This window comes from Zingiber officinale, chromosome 5A (assembly GCF_018446385.1).
Source record: "Zingiber officinale cultivar Zhangliang chromosome 5A, Zo_v1.1, whole genome shotgun sequence".
Taxonomy (NCBI): Eukaryota; Viridiplantae; Streptophyta; class Magnoliopsida; order Zingiberales; family Zingiberaceae; genus Zingiber; species Zingiber officinale.
The window spans coordinates 35,056,311-35,084,145 of NC_055994.1; the positions used below are offsets into that span (position 1 = coordinate 35,056,311).

The window sequence follows — 27,835 nt, forward strand, 5'->3', positions numbered from 1 at the left end:
TATTATCAATATATAATGATAAAATAACATACTTTTCTTTTTCTTTTTTCAAGAAAATGCAATGATCCTCATCGATTATCTCAAAATCATAACATAAAATGACTTCGTTAAATCTTATGTTCCATTGGTTTGATGCTTACTTTAGCCCATATATACACGTTTTAAGTTTATATACTTTCTCCTATTGGCCTTCAGCAATAAAACCTTCTAGCTGAACCATATATATTTCTTTGTTAAATTCATCATTAAGAAAAACAGTTTTTACATCCATTTGATGTAATTCCAAGTCATAATGTGCCACAAAGGTCAAAATGACTCGTATTGATACAAATTTCACTATAGGAGAAAATATCTCTTTAAAGTGAATACCCTCCATTTGGGTATATTTTTTTACAACCAAATGAGCTTTGTATCTATTAATCGATCCATCAGCTTTCCTATTTATTTTGAGAATCCATTTATTCCCAATAGCCTTTGAACCCAGAGGAAGATCGACTAAGTCCCAAACATAATTCTTATTCATTGACTCCATCTCTTCATCCATTGCAGCTTTCCACTTTTCTCTAACTTTATATCCCAATGCTTCTTCAATAGATTGAGGTTTGTCATCATCAATTGGAGTGTCATCAATGCTTCATTCTCAATATCAAACCTCTTATTAGATTTGATTTTACGAACACTTCTTTGTAAGTTGGGTTGTTGAGAAGTTAACTCATGACTTGGCATATCACTCCCACTCGATTGACTAGACTCAGGCATCCCTTTTTAAACCTCTCTTGTTGATAATATCTAATCCTCCTCAAATAGAGGAACATTCTTATCAACATCACCTTTGGTTGGGAACTCTATTTTGAGAAAAGTCATATCTCTCAAATCTATTTCAGAGATGGTTCTATCTAGTTGTTCACCTATAAAAGCATAACCTTTTAAGGTCTCATGATATCTAATAAAGATACATTTATTACCCCTAGGTTCCAGTTTTTCATACTTGTGAAAACTATCATGAACATAAGTGGTTAACCCCCAAGGTCTCATATTACTCAAATATGATTTTCTACCTGTCTAACATTTATATGGGGTAGATGAAATTGACTTTGAAGGCACTTTTCTAAGTATATAGGCAGCAGTTAATAATGCATCTCTCCAATAGGAGATGGACAAATTAGCTTGTGCCATCATAGACCTAACCATTTCAAGAAGAGTCATATTTCTTCTTTTAGCTACCCCATTTTACTGTGGAGTTGCACACATTATCAGCTATCTAATAATTCCTCTATCATTACATATTGTCTTAAACACATCAGATAAATATTCTCCTCCACGGTCAGTACGTAAAGTCTTAACTTTTTATTCTGTTTGATTCTGAACTTCATTTATATAATGAATGAAGCAATCCAATGTTTCAGATTTATGAGATATCAAATACACATGAGCGAAACGAGAGAAGTCGTCAATAAATGTAATGAAATAGGAAGCTCTATGTCTAGCCTTCACATTCATTAGATCATAAATATCCAAATGGATCAATTGCAATGGTAATTCAGCTCTAATAGCCTTACCAAATGGTTTCCTAGTTGCTTTTCCAACAGGATAATGCTCACATATAGACAAGTGAATTTTAACCCAAGTGTACAATAAACCCTCTCTAGCCAGCCAATTCATACATTATTGTCCTATGTGTCCTAATCTAGCATGTCAAACCTCATCACTTATATCTGCATCACTAGTTAGAGTAATGTTTGAAAAATAATCCTTGATAGCAGAATTGACATCTGGTTATATATCAAGAACCATAAAGTCATTTGTTAAAAAATCATATCCGATTGACACTGAGCCAATCTTAAGTTTAACACATCGGCTGTAAAAATTAATACAATACCCTTAATCAAGAAGACAAGTAACAAAAATAAGATTTTGTCAAATTTCAATAGCATACAAAACATCATATAGAAACAAAACACTACCACCACAGAGGTTAAATTTACAAGTATTGACTCCTTTGACTTCAACTCTTGCATTGTTTCCTACATGGATCTATTTGTTACTAGCTTGTGCCCGATGATACTCTACAAATGTAACTCGCTCCTGATCTACATAGTTGGTTGCTCCCGAATCTATACTCCACAAAGGATAATAATTAGCTAACAAAACTAAAATATCAAACAAAATACTCAGGAAAAGAAAATACATTTGGATTTATCTTTTTCGTCTCAATGCACTCTCGAGCGAAGTGACCCTTCTTGCCACAATTAAAATAAGTCATCTTATATTTAGGTTTCTTTCCAATCTTCTTTCTTATCTTCTTGATTGGGCCTTGCCTCACAGTAACAACTTCTTTCTTCTTTTCCTTTCCTTTCTTGAACCATTTATTTTTTATGGATCCAGATGATCCAACAGAACTAACAGCCACATAGGCTAGTCTAGAAATTCTTATGGATTCAACTCTCTCTTCCTCTAATTCTACATGACGTGAGACATCAATGAAAGTCTTGATACTCTCACTATGAGTTAGGGTTTGTTTCATGGTCTCTCAAGAATTTGGAAGGGAATGAATAACTACTTGAACATGTTGTTTATTGGTCAACTCATGACCAATAATTTTAAGCTCCCGAATCATGTTAGACATCTCCCTGAGGTGTTGAACCATTAAAACATTCGGACGCTTCTTGTAGCTGTCAAACTTGATCGTCGACTGTCAAAGCTTGCTCAGACTTACTCCACTGTATTTCTCCTTAAGGGCTACCCAGACTACATGAACTGAAAGATATGACTCATACTCAAAAGCTAGGTCATTTACCATTTAGCTAATCAATATGCCCTTTTGTAGTGGAGTCTTTTTTCTTCCATGCCTTATAGACATCAAGATCTCATCTGTGTTGTGTAGTGGAACTATCTATAGGTTCTACCATAATTTGATTTATAGCTTCCAGAACTTTTTGTTCCTCAAGTACATACCTGTATCTTGAGTTGTTAGATCTTATAGTTATCCCCATTAAGTTTTTCACCCTTGTTGAGTTTAGGTATAATACTTTTGATATTCATAATCTATCATAAATAAACACATTATTTAGTATTTAGTATAATTTATATGCATGCAATTTATGATTGACTCAATATTAATTTGAGTCGGTTTACAAAATAAAGTTATAACGATATTTTCACTCATCATTCATATGACCAATTACATAAATATTGATCAATTCTATTTTACACATCCCAACAAATGAACTAATCATTTATTATATCATGATTTATTTAATTAAATGAACTCTATCTCCTGAATTTCCTCCTTGAGTTGGTTCTGCTACACTTTGCAACGAGTTAATGTAGTAATCGTCCGTGCCATCTAAAAAATTAAAATTAAATAAGTTAGTACAAAACCGACTAACCAGTACAAAACTAGCTTAATTCAATTTATACAAGCATAGAACCAACATAATAAATTAAGAAAAATAAATCTTCTCGATTTTTCAGGAGTCTAAGTCGAATGACCCATTGGACTAGTCAATCAGGAATCTAAATCCTAAGCTTGGTCCATTGTCCTCGTTAGAACTAATCTAATTAGACTGGGATGTTTTACCTATGCTTTGTTATTGTTTATCTAAGCTCATTTCGATCAATCTTAGACTTATTGATCAAACTCTAGTCCATTTGATCAAACCAATGCCCTAAGTCTGACCCATTAGAAAAAAAAAATACTAATCTCTTTGATCAAATTTGACTAAATAGAACAAATCTGGTCATCTGATCATATCTGATCTAAGTCTAATTAAATCCAACCAAATCGATTTCATTTGGATCAAACTGGTTCAGTTAAACCAACTAATAGTTAAATCTAAACCGGGTCAAATTTGACCAAACTAGTCTAATTAAACCAACCTAGCTGGTCTAAATTTGTGAACTAGGTAAAGTTCCACATGCATTAATTAATTAATACAGAAACATCAAGTTTAATTTCAATTAAGTAAACTATGAAATTAAACCTACTATGTTTCTTGATTTCAACATGCATGTAGTAATTTATAACAAAATATTTTTTTATTTTACTAATTTATTTAATATATGCTTTATTAAAAATGACTTCATCAGCATGATTTAAATTAAAAAAATATTTCGATTTAACCCGTGAACCCTATCCGCATTACTCCTTCACTGCCAACCCTTACACTGCCAACAATGCCATTTCCTTTTCTCTGCCAACAACACCCATGTCATTGCCATGACCACCTCTATCAACGTGATTAGCCTAATGCGGTCGTCGGCCACAGGAGGAAACCATGACACACAGTTGCAATTTCTCGATGATTTGGTATGACGCACGATTTGTTTGGGTTCGTGATTGGACCCCCTTTCCTCTCCTCTATGTCTCGGGAACTTAGCCTTCTATTGCCCAACAATGGTAAAGAATCGTCACACAATTACGATCTCGCTCGGAGATGGCAACCTCTGTCAATAATTTTTCTTGGCAGTGAATAGGAGCAAAGAATCATAATAATTTCATAGAATGATTTGTCAATGCAGAGGTAAGTTTTAGGGATTTCTCATGCATTTAGAACTAACACAGCTCTGATACCATTGTAGCAGTCTAAATGCATGAAATTAAAAAACATAAATGGTAAACACTTACAGCGATTTCCCACTGATCTGCAATTAGCGATGGAAGAATATGATCTTCTTTGTACACACTATCAGAAGATTCGTGCTCACCGTCGGAAGAGCAATTACACAAATCGAAGAGCTATCCACTATTTCATAAACCAAATCTATCAACCTCGGATGTTCTTCTTCCTATTGTTCTTCTACACCCACGTGAACCACCCTTTGATGCACTCTTTATAATGGGAATTATCCTAGGGGTAATAGGAACATTTTACTCCAAAGAAAGTAGGCAACATGGGCATGCCCACGTTCTTATTTCCTATAGGAGGTTACTGATTCTTGCTAGAATACCCAAGTCATTCCCTCAAATTTCCAAGCCAATTTTCTTCCTCCTAAGCTAAGTTTTAATCTTGTAAAGAGGAAGAGAGGTTTGCTCCACTGAGAAGGATAAAGCATTAGCTGAAGATTGCTGGGGACTAATCCATCGAAGGATTAAGGGATCATCCACCTCAAGGACAAACCGTGGAGTAAGAGTACACAATCTCTGAACCACATTATATAATCGTGTTAGAGTTTGTTTTCTCTTTTACTTTCTTAGTATTTGTATTTCTGCTAAGCACTAATCATCTTTGAGAAAGAAAGATAGAATTGGGGTAAACTCGCTATTTAACCCCCTTTATAGCCGACCTAAGATCTTCAACAAGTGCTATTAGAGTGAGGTTTCCATTCAACAGACTAATCACCGAGAAGAGCAATGTCATCAAAATAACCAGTTCACACATCCAACCATCCAAATTTAAAGGAGACTTCTCTAGGTGGAAAAAGAGAATGAAGGTATTCTTCGATACCGATTTCGATATAATGCTAATAATGGAAAATGGTTTTGAGATACCTAGGGATGAAAACAGTATGATAATCAACAAAGCAAGACGGAGCAAGAAGCAAAGGGAAGAACATTTAGCAAACTCAAACACAATACATTATCTACTAAATGTGCTTCCCCAACAAGAAGTAACTAGAATTATAAACTACACAAGCACCAAGGACTTATGGGAAAAGTTGGTTGAGCTACATGAAGGGATGTCAGAAGCTAAATTGGTAAGAAGAGACCTCCTTCAATCTCATCTCAATAACATCAAGCTTGAGAAAGGAGAAAAGGTATTTATTCTACATTCTATAATTAAGAAAATTTTAAATGGACTAACAAGTGTAGGTGAGACACTTACAAATCGAGATACGATGATGAAAGCTATCAATGCCTTCCTTGTTGGGACCGAAATGTAGCTAGAGGAGGGGGTGAATAGCTCGTCGCGCTCTCGTGCTTGGCGTTGCTTGCTTCTTATGATGATGTGCAGTGGAAATATACAAGAATACAACACTCAACGCTAACACTAAGGATTTACTTAGTATCCACCTCAAGAAGAGGTGACTAATCCAAGAATCCACACACTCACACACCCTCCACTATGAAAACACTCATTTACGGTAACTACCAAAGGCGGAGAAGTCCTACAAGCTCACAGTACAAGAAGAAAGGGAAGGGAAATACAATACAAGCAAAAGCTTACAAGATATGCACAAGAAACCCTAACCCTAGCATCTTCCTCGCCTCTTGACTTGGATGTGCACCAGCACAAGCCTCCAAAAACCTTCAAGTTCTGGCGTGAGAGCTGTGGAGATGTCGTTGTGAAGATTTGTGCTCATTGAAGAAGAAAGCCGAGAGCTCTGTGTAATTTCTGTCGAAAAAATCGCTCGCCCACGGCTAAATACGATGCCAACAGTCGAATCCCAATCGATTGGATTGCTCCCAATCGATTGGGGAGGCTTTGGATCGATCGGCCGATCGATCCAGAGTACCTCTGTGCTCTCGGGAATTACCTGGATCGATCGGCCCATCGATCCAAGGCTTATCGCACAGAATTGCGACTCCCAATCAATCAACCAATCGATTAGGGACTCTGAATCAATCGGCCGATCGATCCAAAGTCATTCTGTGCAATCACGAGCTTCTCCCAATCGATCCATTGATCGATTGGGAGGAACTTTGTTGCGGGGACTCACCCAATCGATCAGCCAATCGATTGTGCATGAGCCAATCGATCGGCTGATAGATCCAGCTCAAGGTTTTTGCCCAAAACCATGTCTAAAGTCCCCTAAACCAACATCCGGTCAATCCATGACCTATTGGTTCATCATGCCCAGCATCAGTTCATCCTTGACCTGCTAGGACTCCCTCACTAAGTGTCCGGTCAATTCCTTTGACCCACTTGGACTTTCTCCTCGTGCCAAGTGTCCGGTCCTCCATGACCCACTTGGACTTCCACCAGATGTCTGGTCAACCTTGACCCATATGGATTTCCTTATGCCAAGTATCCGGTCAATCCCTTTGACCTACTTAGACTTCCCAACACCAGATGTCCGATCAGTATTAATCTATCTGGATTTCCTCGTGTCTGGCTTCACTCACCAGGTCTTTCCCAACTACCTAGCTTCACTCACTAGGTCTTTCACCTGGCTTCACTCACCAGCATTTTCCATCTGTCTGGCTTCACAGACCAGGACTTCCCTTCTGCCTAGCTTCACTCACTAGGTCTTTCACCTGGCTTCACTCACCAAGATTTCCAATTGTCTGGCTTCACTCACCAGGACTTCCAACTACCTAGCTTCACTCACTAGGACTTCTCTTCTGCCTAGCTTCACTCACTAGGTCTTTCACCTGACTTCACTCACCAGGATTTCCCAATTGCCTGGCTTCACTCACCAGGATTCCAATTGCCTGGCTTCACTCACCAGGACTCCCAACTGCCTAACTTCACTCACTAGGTCTTTCACCTGGCTTCACTCACCAGGATTTCCCAATTGCCTGGCTTCACTCACCAGGATTTCCCAATTGCCTGGCTTCACTTACCAGGACTTCCCAATTGCCTGGCTTCACTCACCAGGACTTCCAACTGCCTAACTTCCCAGTTAGGACTTTCACCTGGTTTCACTCACTAGGATTTTTCCGTCAAGTATCCAGTCAACCTTGACCTACTTGACTCTCCTTCACTCATGAACAATTGCACCTGCAATCTCCATATATTATCTACAAGTATTGTCAAACATCGAAACCCAAACATCAAGACTCGAGCTTGACCCAATTCAAGTCAATTAGCTAGGTTAACCTTGAACTAGTGAATATTGCACCAACAATCTCCCCCTTTTTGATGTTTGACAATACCACTTTTAAGTTAGGCTAATCCCATGGCCTAAACCTCCTTTATGCCAATAAGAATGAGGGTTCCCTTCATTCTCCTCCTTTTCTAGAGAGCAAACTCCCTCTTAGGTAATGAAGGCCTAACTTAAACCCTATATTCTCCCTTATTGGCACACATCAAAAACTCTCCCCCTGATGAGTTATCCACCGTTGTTCACAGCTTCACTCATTGTTCACAACACAATAACGAAGGTCCCATATCCTTCATTATTCTTAATGCTCATCCTTAAGCAGTTACTATTTGGTATGTTCACACACTATTCAAATAAAGGTCCTATACCCTTTATTTTCATCAAATGCTCATCCTTGAGCATATACCACTTGAACAATGAAGATATCCACTCTCCATTGTATTCAAATGCTCAACCTTGAGCATTTTCACGAAAGAAGGTTAACCACCTTCCAAGGTGTATGAAAATTTACATTTTCATGTCCTTAAGAAGTAACTCCCCCTAAAGGCATGCCCATAACTTATGTCATTGCACCAACAATGACTTGAAATCTCTAAACCTTTAGGAAACCCAAATTTAGAAGTTTTGAGGTTCAAAAATTGAATATTGAAACCAAACCTCAACCTAAACCTCTACTTAGTCTTCCTTAACCAATCCATCCTTATTTTCATCATGAAAACTCCTCCTAAAGGTATAAAAATGTTTTTGAGGGGTTAGGAATGGTTACATAGACCAAAAATATTGAAAATAAGCTTTCCCAGCCAAAATCAGCATCCCCAATCGATTGGAGTTGGGTCCCAATCGATTGAACCTGCTTGAATCGATCCACTGATCGATTCAGCTAGTGTGGATTGATTGGTGGATCGATCCAGTGAGCTTCTGTTTGCAAGAAGCTCACTCTCAATCGATCTCTTGATCGATTAAGACCCTTCAATCGATCGGGTGATCGATTGAAGGTCTGAAGTTGCTGAAATTTCATTTCAGTCAACTTTAGAAACCCCTAGAAAATTCTACAAAATTCCAAAAATCATGAAAATAATTGTAGACATTATTTAGGGTATATATTATCATGGAAAAATAGTTTTCTAAGAAAATACTTCATATTTTTAAAGATTAACACAAACTTGGAAACTTTTAAAAACTTTAGTGTTTTCTTCCAAGTTTGTGTCTAACTATTCAATGATGATTACTATCAAAAGATAGCCTTCACCAAGGTTTTTCAAAAGCATTTAAAAACCATTTTCAAAACCAATATCCAATCATATTCTTTGGGCTCAATGCACATGACTTGTACATTAGCTTTCCCAATGATTGGAAAACACATAACTATGTGTTTTGATGAACTTAAAAACTAAAAAAATGCACTAAATCAACATCTTGAGTTTGGTTCATCATCCTATTATCTCACTTGAATTTAACGTGTATGATACCACATACAAGTCACCTTATAGTTTTTAGTGAGATATAAACTTTAGTTTTGCTCTAATCTAGGGATCATGCATATCTATCTAGGCATTTTGAAGTTATGAACATCCACCAAGGATGTTACTTGTTAATGAGTGCCATTTGCCCTTAATTTACAAGGAATTAAAGTAATACATGATGCATTATAGCATACATCAAAGATAAATAATTTTAAAAGAAAATTTTCTATAACTACATGATGTATGTATGACATGACATGGTATTTTTGTGTTTTTCATAATAATCATGAATGCAAAGATAAATATGATGTCATGACATATGAAGGGCAAACACAACATGGCAAATTGCATAAGTAAAATATCTAGATTATCTATCTAAGTATCCTTAAACCTTAGCTAACTTAAAGCTAAAACCTAGATTGCCCACTATTTCCCCAAAAAAATTGCCAAAACCTAATTTTGACATTTCCTTTGCTTTTCCTACATTGTGCCAATTTAAATTAAGCATATTCCTCAACTTTTTGCACAAATTTCTCTTTTAAAGAGTAATCATCAAGATCAAGTTCTAAATTTTTACCATTACTCCTTAAGAACATACCAAAATCCCAACTTGGTAGTTCTTTATGATTTTCCCAATTGTGCCGATTTAATTTAAAATTGAACTTTCAAATCATGACAAATTTTACTCTTCCAAAGAGTAAATGAAACTCCACTTCATTTTCAAAGGTTGATAATAACTTTGAAAATGCTCTCCGAGTGTCAACTTCATCAAAGTTGGGTTAACTACCCTCCCAATTTAAGTTGACACTTTCTAACCCATCTAAGGAGTAGAGAAAATGCTCCTAGGGACCCAAAATCTATTGGTGCTCCTTGGATGCTCTAGGTACTCACTAGGGATAACTTCTCTAGACACCTTCCTAGTGACCTTGTTTGGCTTCTTAGAAGTGTTGGTCACCTTTTCTAGGTTAACTCTAGGGATTTCTTCCCTTGTGACCTTCTTAGTGACTTTCTTAGACTTCTTAGAAGTCTTAGTTACATTTGTTGCAAAAATACTCTTAGGGATAACTTTCCTTGTATTTTTGACTTGACCACTAGGCCGAGGGTTAGTTCCATAGCTACATGGAACCCTATGGTAAGAAGGTACATCCTTTTTGATTTTAGATTTGTATCCCAAACCTCTATTACCCTTGGATGACCCTTGTTGTCCTAAACCTATATTTTGCTCATTTTGCCCTTTTAGGATATTTTCCATCCTTTTTAGGGTATTTTCTAATTTATCAAGCTTTGACCTCAAGACTTGATTTTCTCTCATTAAATCCTTAGTTTTTAGTTTTCCATTTAATCCTTGAGCATTTTTATTTTTAGGCTTATAACTAAAATCTTTAGAATTCTTGTCTAAATTTTTATCTACCTTCCTAGACCTAGGTGTAGTAGTTTTAGCATGAAAAGCTACATGTTTTTCCTTAATATTATCATGCTTCCTATTTTTATGGTAAATAGTATTAAAATGATAACAATTGGAATTAACATGTTTTTTACCATTATTTAAGGGGATAGGCTCAATAAATGATACCTTTCGTTTTACCTTGGAGGCTCCCCCTTGATCCATGCTTCCTCCTTTAGCTTTGACCGCTTTCTTCCCCTTAGGACATTGGCTCCAGTAATGTCCTTTTTGATTGCACGAGAAGCACACAATGTGCTCCTTGCTCTTCTTTGTTCTGGGAGCGGTCTCTTTGGGCTTCTCCTTGCCCTTTGGTGTCACTTGGCCCTTCTTCTTGGCCAATTTAGGACACTTGCTCTTGTAGTGTCCATGTTCCCTACATTCAAAACATATGATATGTTGTTTATTTTTATTTGAAATATTTATACCTTCATATGTAGGGATGACATCTTCTCCTTTTGATCCGGAGGTAGAAACTTCCTCTTGTTCCGACAATGATGCTCCTCCAATAGATTTGACTCGACTTGTGGAGGTGGAAGCTTCTTCATCCTCTTCTTCTCTTGACCCGGATGTAGAAACTTCTTTTTCTCCTTGAACTGATGTCAACGAAAAATACTCCCCCTCAATCCTAGAGGTGGAGGCTTCATCATCTTCATCTTGTACATGGAACAAAGAGTATGCTCCCTCTTTGCTCTTTTCATTGCATTCCTTTGAAGATGAGGCTTCTTGGACGTCTTCTTCGGAGGTTGAGCATCTCTCAACTTCGGAGTCCACTTCCTCTTGATCTTGACCCACGGAGTCGCCCTCTTTGGATTCTTCTTGAATTGGCATAGTGGAGGGGATCTCATGAATCGTTGCCAATTTTCTCCAAAGCTCCTTGGCATCTTTGAATTCTCCGACTTGAGCCAAAATATTGCTTGGAAATAAATTGACCAATAACTTGATCACTTTGTCATTTGCCTCGCTCCTTTGAATTTGCTCTTGGCTCCACTTGCTCCTCTTGAGAGTTTTGCCCTTTGAATTTGTTGGAGCCTCAAAACCTTCCATGAGAGCAAACCATTGCTCTATTTCTACCATCAAGAAATTCTCGATCCTTGATCTCCAAAGATCGAAGCTCATCATTGTAAATGGTGAGGGCACCCTCGTGTATAATCCGAGTCCATCTCAGAATTCCATCTTGAAGTTGAGCGTCTTGAATTCTTTGACTTTGATGAATTTGATTCAACTTCTTCACCCTCTAGCTTTGTTGCCCCTTCCGGCGATGATTCCGGTGAAGAGCGGCCTCACTCTGATACCACTTGTTGGGACCGAAATGTAGCTAGAGGGGGGGGGTGTGTAAAATACCGAAAATGGCGAATAATGATAAGGGATTTTTTTTGGAATTTTTAGAAAATTTTTGGGAATTTTTCGGAGACAGTATGGACAAGTTCACGGGGATAAAACTAGGCCCCGGGAAAGCCTGTTTAGGCTACCCCATTTAAATGAGGAAAAGTTAAATTTTAATTTTATTTTTTCCTCCTTTTCCTCTCTTCCCCGTTCCATTTCCCCAACGTCGCTTCTCTTCATTTCCTCGACGGTTTCACTTCGGTTCATCTCCCAACCCGGCGCTGCCCTTTTCTTTAGCACATCCGACTGCCGCTCTTCCCCCGCCGCACACCATGATTTCGACCCCTCTGTGCACCGCTCACCGCCGACGTCTTCTCCTCACCGGCACTCGAGCACCGCCGACATCTATTGGCGCTGCCCTTTCTCTCGTGTGCCCTAGTGTCGTGCCCTAGTACAGCTGGCCAAGACCCGAGCAATGCCGATCAAGCCGACTCTCCTTTCCTCTGCCCTAGCGACGGCAGACGGCCGTCCCTCTGCCGACCATCGCTGGAGACTATCTCTTTTTCTCGATTAGTCGTGAGCCACAGTGTAGAGCCACTTCTCGCAACAAGCAGCCAAGATTGTTGTTGTGCCCCGGATTTCCTCTTGCTGCCGGATCCAAACCCAGGCAGTAGTGATTCGGCAATGTGACAGCAGGGTGAGGGTGTAGATTTTTATCTTGTGTTATGTTCTTATCCTATATCTACCGTGGATCATCACTAAATGTTGTCCTCCATTTATAGAGGGTTGCAGGTTCGACCAGTAGCATTACTGCTCTACTGATTTCGGGCTGGCAAGTGCTGTGGGGTTGCTCTTGATTCTGGCAGCAACCATTCCGGCTGTGGATCACAGTAGTGGTTTGGTGAAAAGAAGGTAAGGTGCTCAGGTTGTTTTGGAAATTTGGTTGTTGTTTGGATGTCGATTTCTTAAGTTTCATTTTGATCCAGACAGTGCATGGCAGGGCGTTTCTTGATTTCCAACAACAACCCTTGATTTCCAGCAGCGGCTGAATTAGGTGTGGTGTAGTTTTATGATTTGTATAAATGGAATTAGGTGATTGATTATGTTGATAATTAATCATGTGTAAATGGAATTTAGTTTGGATTATTGATCTAATGGTGGATTGGGGATTAAGTAACTAACCCTAATTTATCATTAGACTTTGTTTAGGTAGGTTGAGGTTTATAGTTTAGGGTTTTGCCCTAAATTGTTGTTAAGTATTTTATTTAGCTATTCATTTGGATTTTTAGCTAAATAAAATGTATACATTGGTGACACAAGACTTTGACGCGGGACTAGCACTTCGACACAGAGGTCGTTTAGCTCGATCTATACTGGAGGCGGGTACCTCTTGACTTATCTTTTATGATATTGTCAATTCGATATGCATAGTATTTTATAGCTACAAGCAATGATCATGTTTGTCTTTGGTATGTCATGGTTTGATACCCATAGCATGTTCTGTTGGGCGTTTGTTATGTATCCATGTTTACGTTTCGTGATTATTGCCATGAGTACCTTAGTTCATAGAGTAAGTGACATACCATGCTTTACTGAGTTTAGGACTAGATTCTGGATTTTTATTATCTGGCATGTATATCTATATTTTTATAGCATACCTGATCTGTGTACCTAGACCTTTTGCTTTGATCCATGTACATTGTTGGTATATATTTTATGGAGGTGGATATGTTCAGGACCTAAGTTGTTATACCATAGAGGACCTGTATACCCTAGATCTGTGGATTTGACTTACTTGTACTAGGGTACACATTTATATATATATATATATATATATATATATATATATATATATATATATATATATATATATATGTGGATTTGGTTTAGGATATTGTCATGCTTAGTTTCATGCACCATTCGCATGATTGCATGTTGCGTGATAGGCTGCTCCATTATTATAGAGCATATCGTCAGTTTCATCACTGTTCGGTGCTCCGTTGGTCCGCTCGTGGGTAGCATAACGCAGCGTTGTAGCACGTCAGTTTTGCTCTGTTGAGTGCTCCGTTGGTCCGCTTATGGGTAGTGTGACGCAGCGTGGTAGCACGTCAAGGATCCCTCCCAGTCATGGTGTACCGGGAGATGAGAGCATTGTGCTCCCCCATTTATGATTTGGGGTAGGAGTATGTGTGTACTCCGACAGCATCCCGTCCATTCGGTCACTCATCAGGAGCAGTGACGTCAGAGTGCACGGTTGTCACAACCCTACCCACTTAGTCTCACCATTGTGTGTGAGATGACTGACTGGCGTCAGAGGTGACCATGTCATTGACATCATATGCATTTATTGCATTTATTTGCTTGTGTTTGCTGCACTTATATGCTACATTTTGGTGGATGCATTTGTTTGACATGCATACAGGAGGCATATTGTGTATCTGGTTTGACAACCCTTTTGTTCTGGATAGGAGTTCCTGGTGAGTACAACTTCCTCAGATACCTTTCAGTTTTGCATATTTCCTATATATGATTAGGAAGTTATATTCCATGTTTATTGCTGTTAGATATATCTTACTAAGCATGTCTATTGGTATTCACTGAGTTATTGAACTCACCCCGTGGACACTTTCTTTTTCAAGTACCAGGTTGGTTATGATGTCACTTGGAGTATCCTGTCTGTTGGTTCCCACATCACCTCAGAAGATCTATCAGTTTCATTTATGTTTTGTTTGTTTTATGTGCCAATGTGTTTAGTTTATGCTCCGATTTTATTTCTGGAGTTTTGAAGTTGTTATGTGGTATTTTGTATTAATGTTGGTTGTGTAAGCCTAGCCGGCTAGCAGTTTTGTGTATGGTTTGTATTTGGTTTCTGTTATTTTCCGTTGTGTTTTGGTTTTCGAACAGCCGAGTGGGCTGCTTTACATATAACTGCGTGGTTGTGTTTTTATTGTATCAGCTGAATAGGCTGTGTCATATAACTGTGTGGTTGTGTATATATTCCAGCCGCCTGTGGCTGATGTATATTATGCATGTAGAAATGATTCAGATTGTCAGCCGTACAGGGGAGGTGCTGCCGAAATTTCTTCGGACAGGGACTCCCCCGGGGCATGATAGGGTGAATAGCTCATGGCACTCTCGTGCTTGGCGTTGCTTGCTTCTTGTGATGATGTGCAGCGGAATACAAGAATACAACACTCAACGCTAACACTAAGGATTTACTTGGTATCCACCTCAAGAATAGGTGACTAATCCAAGGATCCACACACTCACACACCCTCCACTATGAAAACACTCCTTTACGGTAACTACCGAAGGTGGAGAAGCCCTACAAGCTCACAGTACAAGAAGAAAGGGAAGGGAAATACAATACAAGCAAAAGCTTACAAGATATGCACAAGAAACCCTAACCCTAGCTTCTTCCTCGCCTCTTGACTTGGATGTGCACCAGCACAAGCCTCCAAAAACCTTCAAGATCTAGTGTGAGAGCTGTGGAGATGCCGCTGTGAAGATTTGTGCTCGTTGAAGAAGAAAATCGAGAGCTCTGTGTAAGTTCTATCAAAAAATCGCTGGCCCACGGCTAAATACGACACCAACGGTCGAATCCCAATCGATTGGATTGCTCCTAATTGATTGGGGAGGCTTTAGATCGATCAGCCGATCGATCCAAAGCGCCTCTGTGCTCTCGGGAATTACCTGGATCGATCGACCGATCGATCCAAGGCTTATCGCACAGAATCACGACTCCCAATCGATCAACCGATGATTGGGGGCTCTGAATCGATCGGCCGATCGATCCAGAGTCATTTTGTGCAATCGAGAGCTTCTCCCAATTGATCCACTGATCAATTGGGAGGAACCTTGTCGCAGGGACTCACCCAATCGATCAGCCGATCGATTGGGCATGAGCCAATCGATCGGCTGATCGATCCAACTCAAGGTTTTTGCCCAAAACCATGTCCAAAGTCCCCTAAACTAACATCCAGTCAATCCATGACCTGTTGGTTCATCATGCCCAGCATCCGGTCATCCTTGACCTGCTTGGACTCCCTCACCAAGTGTCCGGTCAATTCCTTTGACCCACTTGGACTTTTCTCCTCGTGCCAAGTGTCCGATCCTCCATGACCCACTTGAACTTCCACCAGATGTCTGGTCAACCTTGACCCATCTGGATTTCCTCATGCCAAGTATCCGGTCAATCCCTTTGACCTACTTGGAATTCTCAACACTAGATGTCCGATCAGTATTGATCCATCTGGATTTTCTCATGCCTAGCTTCACTCACCAGGTCTTTCCCAACTACCTAACTTCACTCACTAAGTCTTTCACCTGGCTTCACTCACCAGGATTTTTCATCTGCCTAGATTCACTCACCAGGACTTCTCTTATGCCTAGCTTCACTTACTAGGTCTTTCACCTAGCTTCACTCACCAGGATTTCCAATTGTCTGGCTTCACTCACCAGGACTTTCAACTGCCTAGCTTCACTCACTAGGACTTCCCTTCTTCCTAGCTTCACTCACTAGGTCTTTCACCTGACTTCACTCACCAAGATTTCCCAATTGCCTGGCTTCACTCACCAGGACTTCCCAATTGCCTGACTTCACTCACCAGGACTTCCAACTTCCTAGCTTCACTCACTAGGACTTTCCTTCTGCCTAGTTTCACTCACTAGGTCTTTCACCTGACTTCACTCACCAGGATTTCCCAATTGTCTGACTTCACTCACCAGGACTTCCTAATTGCCTAGCTTCACTCACTAGGACTTCCAACTGCCTAACTTATTAGTTAGGACTTTCACCTGGCTTCACTCACCAGGATTTTCCCGTCAAGTATCCAGTCAACCTTGACCTACTTGACTCTCCTTCACTCATGAACAATTGCACCTGCAATCTCCATGTATTGTCTACATGTATTGTCAAACATCGAAACTCAAACATCAAGACTCGAACTTGACCCAATTCAAGCTCAGTTAGCCAGGTCAACCTTGACCTAGGAAATAGATCCCTAAGGAATATTAATTAATCCAATTAGAAAAATTTTCTATTGGTTACCAAAAGCAATCCTCAAGGGTTAGGGATTTTTGAGTTAGTCAACCATTTAAATCATAATAATTTTTTTTGAAAAATGGTTGACTTAAGACTTTAAGGGGGAATACTTAGCCTTGATAGAAATTTATAATAAGAAGGGCTAAGTAGAGGTTACCTTCATTTCATCTCACAATAACTTACATTATATTTCTAAACATAGATGGGAGATGATAGGATGATACTCATAATTCACTTATGTTTATGTGATATTGTTGAATCATGATATGTGTCAAAATAGTGATCATAGACCAACTATAGGGAAAGCAGATGTTTAATTAATAGACATTTTGCCCATAGATCATAGATGGACATTTCAAAGGTGCTGAAAATAATTCTACATTTTATTTACTGTGGTATAGTTATTTTGAAACATATGAATTCAAAATAAATTTTAAAATAGATACAAACTTAAGTGATTTTTAAGGTTTTTGAGTTTTAGTCCAAACTTTAAAAATATATTGACTTTTCATAAAAAAATATATATATATATTTTTCCTGGTTAGAGGACATTAAAAGAAATATATTTTCAAAGTTTTATGATTTTTCAAATTTTGTGGATTAATTCTATGAATTTTTGAAGTTGGCTTCAGAAAGCTGAAATTTAGATTGCTTTTGTGCTAGTTGACTGCATCAGATGGCAGTCAACTAGTGATTGTGTTTTTTAGCATTTTGTGTGCATTTTTAGAATTTGAACTTGGTTCAAATTAGGTCAAAAATTGATCCCATATTGTGCATGGTTGTTTGGGTACAATCTTTTTGATAGTGTCAAAAGGGGAGAAATGGAAAAGTTTAAGTTAGAAACTTATTTCTCTATATTTGTGCAAAACTTAAAAATTAATGTGATGGTGCATATGTTAAGGGTCGGTGAGCTTGGATTTATGCTTCATGTTTACATTTTTCTTTTCAAGTATTATTTTTGCTTAACTTAAACATATAGCCACACATAAAAAAAGCGAGATTGTGAGTGCAATTGACCTAGGTTTGATCGGGTATAATCATGGTTTTGATGTGTGTCAAAGAGTTTAAGTTAGGTTTAATATAGTTTTGATATGTGTTTGAGTCATGCAGGACTTGGTTAAACACATGAGAAAATTTTCATCCTATGGCCTGGGTCCTTGAGATTGGTGAAGGAGGGTGCATCTGAGGGATCATCGAACGAGGAACAAAGGAATGGGTAGAGGGAAGTGGACTTCAAGATAACATGAATGATGACACGAAGAGGAGCTACATGCTTAAGTTTATTTGAGGGACAAAGGCCGAGGAAGAGGGCTTCAAGGGCGACTCTGAAGAGGATGAGTGTGAGTCAACGTAAGCTATTAGTCGATTGGTACTAAGATCAGTCAGCTAGTCCAAATTCACGAGAGCGCATAATGGTTCTGTGCCCGACGGTTGTGAAGACCAGTCGACTGGTAATGGCGCCAATCGACTGGCAGAAAGTCGTTGGCAACCGTTGGCAAAATCTCAAACTTTGCGGAGTGTCATTGGCTGTATCTAATGGCTACACTAGTCGACTGGTGTAGGAAATGCATTGATTCAGGATAAACTCTTTCCACTCTATTTAAAGAAGATTTAAGGGATAAAGAAGGTTACTACTTCTTGCTAGAATACTCCAAGTCATTCCTTCAAGCTTCCAAGCCAATTCTCTTCCTCCTAATCTAAGTTTCAATCTTGTAAAGAGGAAGAGAGCTTTGTGAGAGGTTTGCTCCATTTAGAAGCATAAAGCATTAGCTGGAGATTGTCGGGGACTAATCTACCGAAGGATTAAGGGATCGTTCACCTCAAGGATAAGCTGTGGAGTAGGAGTAAACAATCTCTAAACCATATTACATAATCGTGTTAGAGTTTGTTTTCTCTTTTACTTTCTTACTATTTGTATTTCCGCTACACACTAATCATCTTGTAGAAAGAAAGATTGAATTGGGCTAAACTCACTATTCAACTCCCCTTCTAGCTGGCTTAAGATCTTCAATATTAAAGTCCTGGTTGTGAACTAGGTAGTGATCAAGTTCTAATGGATCTAAGCATAAGCTAAGTCTTGGTTGGGACCAATCAAATAAATTTGTAGTTAGAAGTTAGATGAATCAAGTTCAAGTGATTAAGGCTTGACAGATAAATTTCTAGCTAGAAGTAAGGTGAATCAAGTCCAAGTGATTAAGATTTAGTAGACAAATTCCTAGCTAGAAGTTAGGTGAATCAAGTCTAAGTGATTAAGGCTTAGTAAACAAAATTCCTAGCTGATTCCTAAGTTACTTAAGTCCAAGTATGTGGAATTAGTTGGAGGCTGATTGCTTCACAAAAGTTGAAGTCAGTGGAATCAGCTAGAGTCTGATTTCTTGGTCAAAGTCCAAGTGAGTACAATCAGTTGGAAGCTAATTGCTTGACATAAGTCCAAGTGTGTGGAATTTGCTAGAGGCTAATTGTTTGGCAAATACTAAACTAGATGATTTATCTAATCAAGTAAGTGCGAGTAACTTAATATTATATATCATACTCATTACATGTAACGACTACAAAAAAGCATTCTAGACATTTCTAGGAAATCAGATGGACTCTGAAGGTAACTGGCTAGTGATAACTTTCAACGAAGGGATTTCAAAGGGTCCAAGTGACCGTATGGGTCAAGGAGACCTAGTATATAGGCAACTAAGTAGCTTTTAGGCTACTGTGGAGCAACATCATCAACAACCCGCACACGGTGATCAAGATGAAGTTTGCTATCTAAACAATCAGATGTTATACAAGTGACTGGAAAGCTTCGTTAATGTTATAGAAGTTACAGCCATGTCAGCAATTGTATAGGTGGTCGGAGGGCTATAGATGATCGGGAGAGTACTAATAATTAGTATTTTTATGTATTATTTTGGCTCTTATACTTGACATTTTTATCATCTTATATGCTAAATTTAGTGTTTATATCATATTTTATGAGTAAGAATTCATTTTGAACTTAATTATAATTTTTTACAATTATGGAGTTAAATCTCATACTTTTAATGTGGTTTGTACGAAATCTAAAGAACCATGGATTACAATCGAGTCAAATCTAATTTGGCTATGATTTGGAGGTCAAATGGAGAATATCAAGCTGAATCAATATGAATCGTTGATCTAGATCTAGAGAGATCTTGTTCCTTCATTCAGATCTAAGTCATCCAGCCCTCCATTCATGTTTGAAGCTATGTGGACCATTGATTGAAAGGAGGAGTCTCAAAGGAGTCTCTGCCAAACAAAAATCCGGCAACATCTCCCCTGTATCGGTGACAATCTGAAGCATCAATACAAACAAAATACATCAGCCACATGCGGCTGGAATATTTATATACACAACCACGCAGTTATAATCATAGTCCACTCGGCTGGAATGAAACAATCACAACCACGCAGTTATATATAAATCAACACACACGACTGTACTAAAAACACAGCGGAAAAATGAAGGAAAGTCCACACAAACCAAATAAATACAATGCATGCCGGCACAGCTTAAACACAAATACAACACCAAAAGAATAAGATAGCCACATGGCTAAACACAAACACAATGCCAAGAATAAGAAAAGAATATACAATAGAAAACAAACACTAGGTGCAATTGTCTTCGGATGTGACGTAGGACCCGGCAGACAGGATACTCCGAGCGACACCAACCATCTACAAGCTACCTGAAAACAGAAATGTATACATGCGGTGGTGAGTATAGGTAACTCAGCGGGTAATAGACAAGATAGTGCATGGTCCATAAACAAACATGGAGATCACAAGTATACAGTCTTAGTAGGGAATAAAGAACATGATCATACTATCATAATCAATGCACCTAAACATATTTGACATAATAACCTGACATATAAACTGTACAAACCACAACTAACATAATGACAGATACATACCCAATCTAGAATCGACACATGGTACAATGATCAGTAAACTCACCGGATCTGCAACAGATATACCCGTGACACCTGTGCAATATAAGTATGACTGCATATACATATAAAATAAATGACATGTATGCAGCATGACAACCAAATGCAACAACCATATCTCAATCAAGTGCAACAACGACAATCACATGCAACTAGTATCTACTAGGCATGTATGCAAATGCAGATGCACCGCGCATCAAATGCAAGAATAATAATTGTGTATGCATGCTCCATGGTCACCCCGACACCTCTCCAGACACCACGACCCCAGTATGGCCGAGAGGCTTGAGTCCGTGACAACCGTACAAGCCTCATACTCCAAACTGCTATAAAGCAGCTGAGGCAGACGGAATGCTAAGTAGTTATCTAACTACATAGCATCAGGGTCCCTGACTGCTCACAACGCCGGATCTCACTAAATCTCGTGACCGGGTGGCACGACAGGACGAGCGACAACTTCTCCAGCTACCACTACCCATGAGTGGCCGAGTGTGCGGCGCTAAACCAAACTGATGGCTCTCTCAACCACAAGGGAGACAATGGTCATCAGATGCAATGAATGATGAACATGATATATATATATATATATATATATAATCCATGCAACAACCCCAAGCCTCATAAATACCTCTAACAAGAGTATAATCGTCATGATACCTCCACGTATCCCACCAAATATATGTACACACTACACATGTATAATCAACAAAAAATTTCCAATAATCCCACCAGACAAATGTACACAAAATATAAGTACAATCAACATGTATCCTCTAGTAAAAACACAACAGACATGTGTATATACCCCAAACATACAATCAACACAACTCCTCTAAAAGTACATGACAAATACATATGTACACACCACATGTAAATGCATGGTCAACAAGATGACTCCTATAACACATACCCACCTATGTACAGTCCACATCATATATTCAATCAGCATGGGAATACCAACAACCCGACAATCTCTACAAGACATACTCTACACGTGTAATTACAACAGAGTATATATCAAGAGTGGAGACTGTATATGAATTAAATAGATCATCACAAGGGTCAAGCATAAGTATCATGCAGGAAAAACAGCAACCGATCATGATATAAGATAAAGCAGCCTAATTCATCCAATAATAACCATGCACTAAGTACAAGAAAATCTACATAGAGGCCAAGGAAGAAATACCCGCCATTATCTGTCGATCGTGCTAAAATAAATCCTACGTCGTGATGATCGTCCCATATCAAAGTCCTGCATAAATCAATATATATACATTTTATTTAGCTAAATTCATATGAATTAAATAGCTAAATAAAATACCTAACCCAATCAGGATCACTCTAATCAACTCTGATATCTGATTAACCCTCCAAATAATCCTTAATCACACAACCCAAATAGAGTAGGATAATCATGAATCCATCCTACAAAATTCAACCATCAAAATTAATCCAACTAGGATTAACTAAATCCACAAATGAATCCCAAATCCATAACCGATCACAAACTCCAACATCCCATTATTATCCACTACACATCATAAATCAAACATGCATAATCATCCTCATGATACACCTCTAACCACCGAATCTGATAATAAATCACATCATATCTAAAACCCTCCTTCACATTTCACATGCCCATTGAAGTAACCCTTACATACAATTGCAAACCCATGATAAATATGGAAAGAACATATTATTAACAAATGAAAAATCAAAGGCGAAGGCACTAAAGAAACTCACCCATGTTATTTGGACAGTGATTAGATACCACAGCTTCTGCCATAGCTTCCTTCCATTGTTGGAAAAATCCTAGTTAGCCGACCCTTCTCCAATTTGGGCCCTAACAACAGGATATACTAAAGAGATCAACATTCATACCCCACAAGACCTCTGCTGATCACTGCCAAAGAATCCCTACCCCACATTCTTTCAAGAATCAGTCCATGAAGCAACTGTACAGCAATGAATTCACTAGAACTCTAACAAACAAGACCACACTTACCTCAATTGAACCCTAATTTCTTCAGCCGAGAGCCCAATCAGCTGCAAGGAGGAGGAAGGTCAAGATCTGCACAGGGGAAATCCATCACTAGGTTGATCCGAAGCTTTCCTCTAACCCAGATCAGAAATAACCTAACAAAAGAAGCCAATTACATCAGAATCCTTGAATCCAAAGAATTCCCGATATTGCCTTACCTCAATAAGTTGCCTCCAGATGGTGTTGCGTGATCCATTCTAACTAATGATGATCCGGAATATACTCCATTGAACAGATCGAGGGGGAGAACCGAAAGGGGCTCAATCAGCCGGAACCCCGCCGTGCCCTAGCTCCGCCGAATCATCGTCGATCACCCGTAAGAAACTGTTGAGGAAGGGATCGGTTCACTGGAGAAGGCTTGGACAGCGTCAGCTCCTTCGAGATTCCGGTGAAGGTCCTCAATCAACGCAAGGAGTCCGAGACCATCAAGGAAGAGTCGTCCTCCGTCGACGTCGCGTCGTCCGCGAGAGAGAGCAATCGGGAGAGAGGAAACCGAGAGCTGAGCAAGAAGAACCAGCCACTTGTTTTCCCTTCAAAGCTCCGGTGGTTGCTTGCGCCGGCGACACCGAGAGGAGGAGAGGAGAAATCGTCGGAGAGGGGAAAAACTCGAGCAGATGAGTTATCGGGGAATGAAAATGAATCAGGAGGGAAGAAGAATAAAGAAAATAAAACTTAGGTTTAAGTTAATTAAACCTTAAGTTAAATCCTTAATCAACTCCCATTTAAATGGGTATCCCAAATAGACTTCGTTTAACCCCACCGATTCATCCCCTCAAAACAAGTCATACGAGTTACGAAAAATTTCCAGAAAATTTCTAAAAATTCTGGAAAAATTCTATAAGGCTATTTCCCAAATAACCTTATTAATTTAATTTTTCAATATCTTACAATCTAGTCAAGTAAGTGTGAGTAACTTAATATTATATATCATACTCATTACATGTAACGACTACAAAAAAGCATTCTAGACATTTCTAGGAAATCAGATGGACTCTGAAGGTAACTGGCTAGTGATAACTTTCAACGAAGGGATTTCAAAGTGTCCATGTGACCGTATGGGTCAAGGAGACCTAGTATATAGGCAACTAAGTAGCTTTTAGGCTACTGTGGAGCAACATCATCAACAACCCGCACACGATGATCAAGATGAAGTTTGCTATCTAAACAATCAGATGTTATACAAGTGACTGGAAAGCTTCGTTAATGTTATAGAAGTTACAGCCATGTCAGCAATTGTATAGGTGGTCGGAGGGCTATAGATGATTGGGAGAGTACTAATAATTAGCATTTTTATGTATTATTTTGGTTCTTATTCTTGACATTTTTATCATCTTGTATGCTAAATTTAGTGTTTATATCATATTTTATGAGTAAGAATTCATTTTGAAGTTAATTATAATTTTTTACAATTATGGAGTTAAATCTCATATTTTTAATGTGGTTTGTAGGAAATCTAAAGATCCATGGATTACAATCGAGTCAAATCTAATTTGGCTATGATTTGGAGGTCAAATGGAGAATATCAAGCTGAATTAATATGAATCGTTGATCTAGATCTAGAGAGATCTTGTTCCTTCATTCAGATCTAAGTCATCCAGCCCTCCATTCATGTTTGAAGCTATGTGGACCATTTATTGAAAGGAGGAGTCACAATTTAACCTCAAGCAATCTAAACTTCTCATATTAAGATCCATTAGATCTTAATCCCTCTTCCTCACACTCAAGAGAAATCCATGAAAATCCCTTATCTCCATTTGGGGCCCAGATCCTCTAGTCCACAATCCCTAATCCCTTCCTAGTCCTTTCCATAATTTGCACATCAGATCGCAGCCAAAATTTGGCCTAAATTAGCTGCGATCTCCCCTGGGTTCACCTTCCCATCTAGGTGTTACGAACCACAAGTGCACAGTTACGTCGTCGGTAATACAAAATATATCAAAGCTATAGGGATTGTTGATTAAGCACTAGTTAAATTTTCATGGTGAATTATCTAGACAATTGAAAGTTTGTTCATGAATGATAGAAAAGAGGATGAGAAGAGGGAAGAGAAAGTTGAGAGAAAGAGGAGAAAAGAGAGAAGAAGAATGAGTGTAAGTGAATGAAGGATGATAGATTCTAGGATTTAAGTTTCGCTATAATGCTAGTTAATGTTCCTATACATTGTTTATATCCTTAACTCCATGTTTACGCTCATGTAGGGATTCTAACCAAAGTCTGGCACAAGCTCGCAGAAGTCACACCAAAGAGTCTATCAAAGCTCTACTGCCATTGAGTAAAGAAGTAACTTTAAAAATCTGTTAACGAGATACTCCTATCACTAGGGTCCCTCGATTACACAATCCTAGAGTTAACCAATTTACTTCCTAACAGTAGATTAATGCAATTAAGTAAAATAGGTAGCCTAGAAAGTTCGGTTAAAGGGTTACTCTCTATCACAGGGCCCCTAGTCATACATTACTAGATTATAAAAGTCACTTCCTAATATTAATTTGAGAGAACCCTCCAAACTCTAATTAACCTCCCTAGCAGAGAATCAATCCCCGTTTCAAGGAAACACCGTAGAAAGTAAGAGATACCTTCTGTTACAAAGTCTCATGGGCTTACAATCCAAGGTCCTTCCTCTACATGGTGATCAGAACCCTACATCTACATGAATTACCCTCACACACATTTCTCAAATACATACAAGGCATAATACACATAGAACATAATAATAAACACTTCATAGCACAAGAGGATGCCCAAATATATAGTTTATATATCACATCATACCTACATCCTAGATCTAGAGATCTACTCCATTGCAAGGGATTACAATCCAAAGATGAAGAAAGAAGTAAATTATAACTTAATACATGGAAATAGAGAGAAGAGATGCTTATTCTTGAAGCGTAACATCCTTGGAAGTGTTCCCTTACTCCGGAGATGGACAAATCAATGAAGATGGAAGATTTAGGGTTCCCCCAAAGGGGGAGAACCCTTCTCCAAGGAATGGGGGCGAGCCCCAAGACAAGGATTCCCCAAAAGGGGAGAAAAATCCTTTAAATAGGGCAGGACACGGGCCTGGCATGACCCGTGCCACGACCATGTGGCATCCACACGACTAGCCTCTGGACATCTCAAATGGTCGTGTGGAATCACACGACCATGCCCTTCTTGCTCTCTAGAGACCTCACACAGCCGTGTAAATCCACATGGCCAAGGTCAATTCTGCCTCTGGATTATGGTATGAACGTGTTGATTCACACGACCGTGTGCTACTTTACCTCTGGAATGTTCACACGGTCATGTAGATTACCATGACCATGGTCTTCTTCCCTTGGATTGTTGCATGACTGTGTGAGTTCACAAGATCAGGGCTTGATTTGGCATGGGCAAGACCACACGGTTGTGTGGTTTCACACGGCCTGAGCTGGATTTTCACAAGTTACTCCAATGTGTGTCTTTTGCTCCATTTTCACTCCAAATCATGTCCTGCCAACTAGAAAACATACAAAGAGCATATCTTTAAACAAAAGGAGTGGAAATATGATATTACAATGAAATACGGTACAATAATCATAGATTATGCTCATGATTTACAAGTAGATGTGCTTCAAAATATGCATGAAAGTGTATATAATCTATGCACATCACTAGGTTGTAGTTTTGGGTCGAGACAGGTGTCGAAGGTTGCTGACAGTGGGCAAACTATATGGTACCAAGCAAGGAGCGGCTCTTCCACTGTCGGCAGCCTTCGGCTGCCTACCTCGACCAAAAACTATAACTTAGGTGGGAAGGTGAACCCAGGAAAAATCACAACCAATTTTGATCAGATTCTGACTATGATCCAATATGCAAATTGTGAAAGTGACCAAGGATTATGGACCAAAGGATTTGGACTCCCCTAATTCCTCTCTTCAGCTTCTCCTCACGCCATCACCTGACACTGTTGCCGCCACTTCTTCTTCCTCTTTCACCAATGACTAACGACCACCTCTGCTCATTCATCACCTTCGACTAGCCTTCCCTCACCTCATCTCATCCATCTACCATCAAACGATTATCCATCTCACCCTCTTCTTTTCCATCTAGGAATGTCACCACCTTTATCTTACACCGCACCATCCACCTTTCCTCTTCCATCGCTAGCATCCATTCTCTTCATTTCGTCCACCTCTTCCCTTTGGGTTAGAAGGGAAGCGAGTAAGAGGTCTCTTCTTCAAGTTGGAAGAGGATCCTCCACTGCCCTATAAATCACAACATCTCTCTTTCATCATCGGCGCACCTCCTCTTGTGCGCAACCATCCTCTGCTCCACCTCTTCCCTTCAGGTTAGAAGGGAAAAGAGCAAAGGGGTCCTCTTCAGGATAGAAGAGGAGCTCTTCCATCTCTGGCCATCCATATCTTTTTCATCGGCAGTGTTGGTGTAGGTAGCACCAGAATCAAACCTAAATTTTGATGTTGCCAAAGGTTCAAGTTAAGTCTTATTGTGATCTAACAAGTTAACTAAGTGTGTAGGCTGTTTATTCAATTGGGAAAGCCCTAGTTACGACTAGGCAGGAAAGACTTAGCAGATCATGGAAGCCAAGTGGAAAAACCAAGTGGGTCGAGAGGATTCAACACTTGGCGGGGAAGCTCGATAGGTCTAGAGGACTGTAGTTTGAGGGAAAGTCCTGGGTGGCCGATCCAATACTAAGCAACAAAGTCTAAACAGGTCTGGAGGACCAAGGTTTGGTAGATAGATTGAGGTAAACAACTGAAGGAGCAACAGTGAGGTTGTGTTCCTAAAGGGAACAAC

The 27,835-nt window shown here is 39.1% G+C and overlaps 1 pseudogene; it reads right to left on the bottom strand.

Annotated features, from left to right (window-relative positions):
- Positions 1-27,425, bottom strand: part of LOC121979522 — a 41,670-nt pseudogene extending 14,245 nt beyond the window's left edge.
- Between the last annotated feature and the right edge of the window lie 410 nt (positions 27,426-27,835).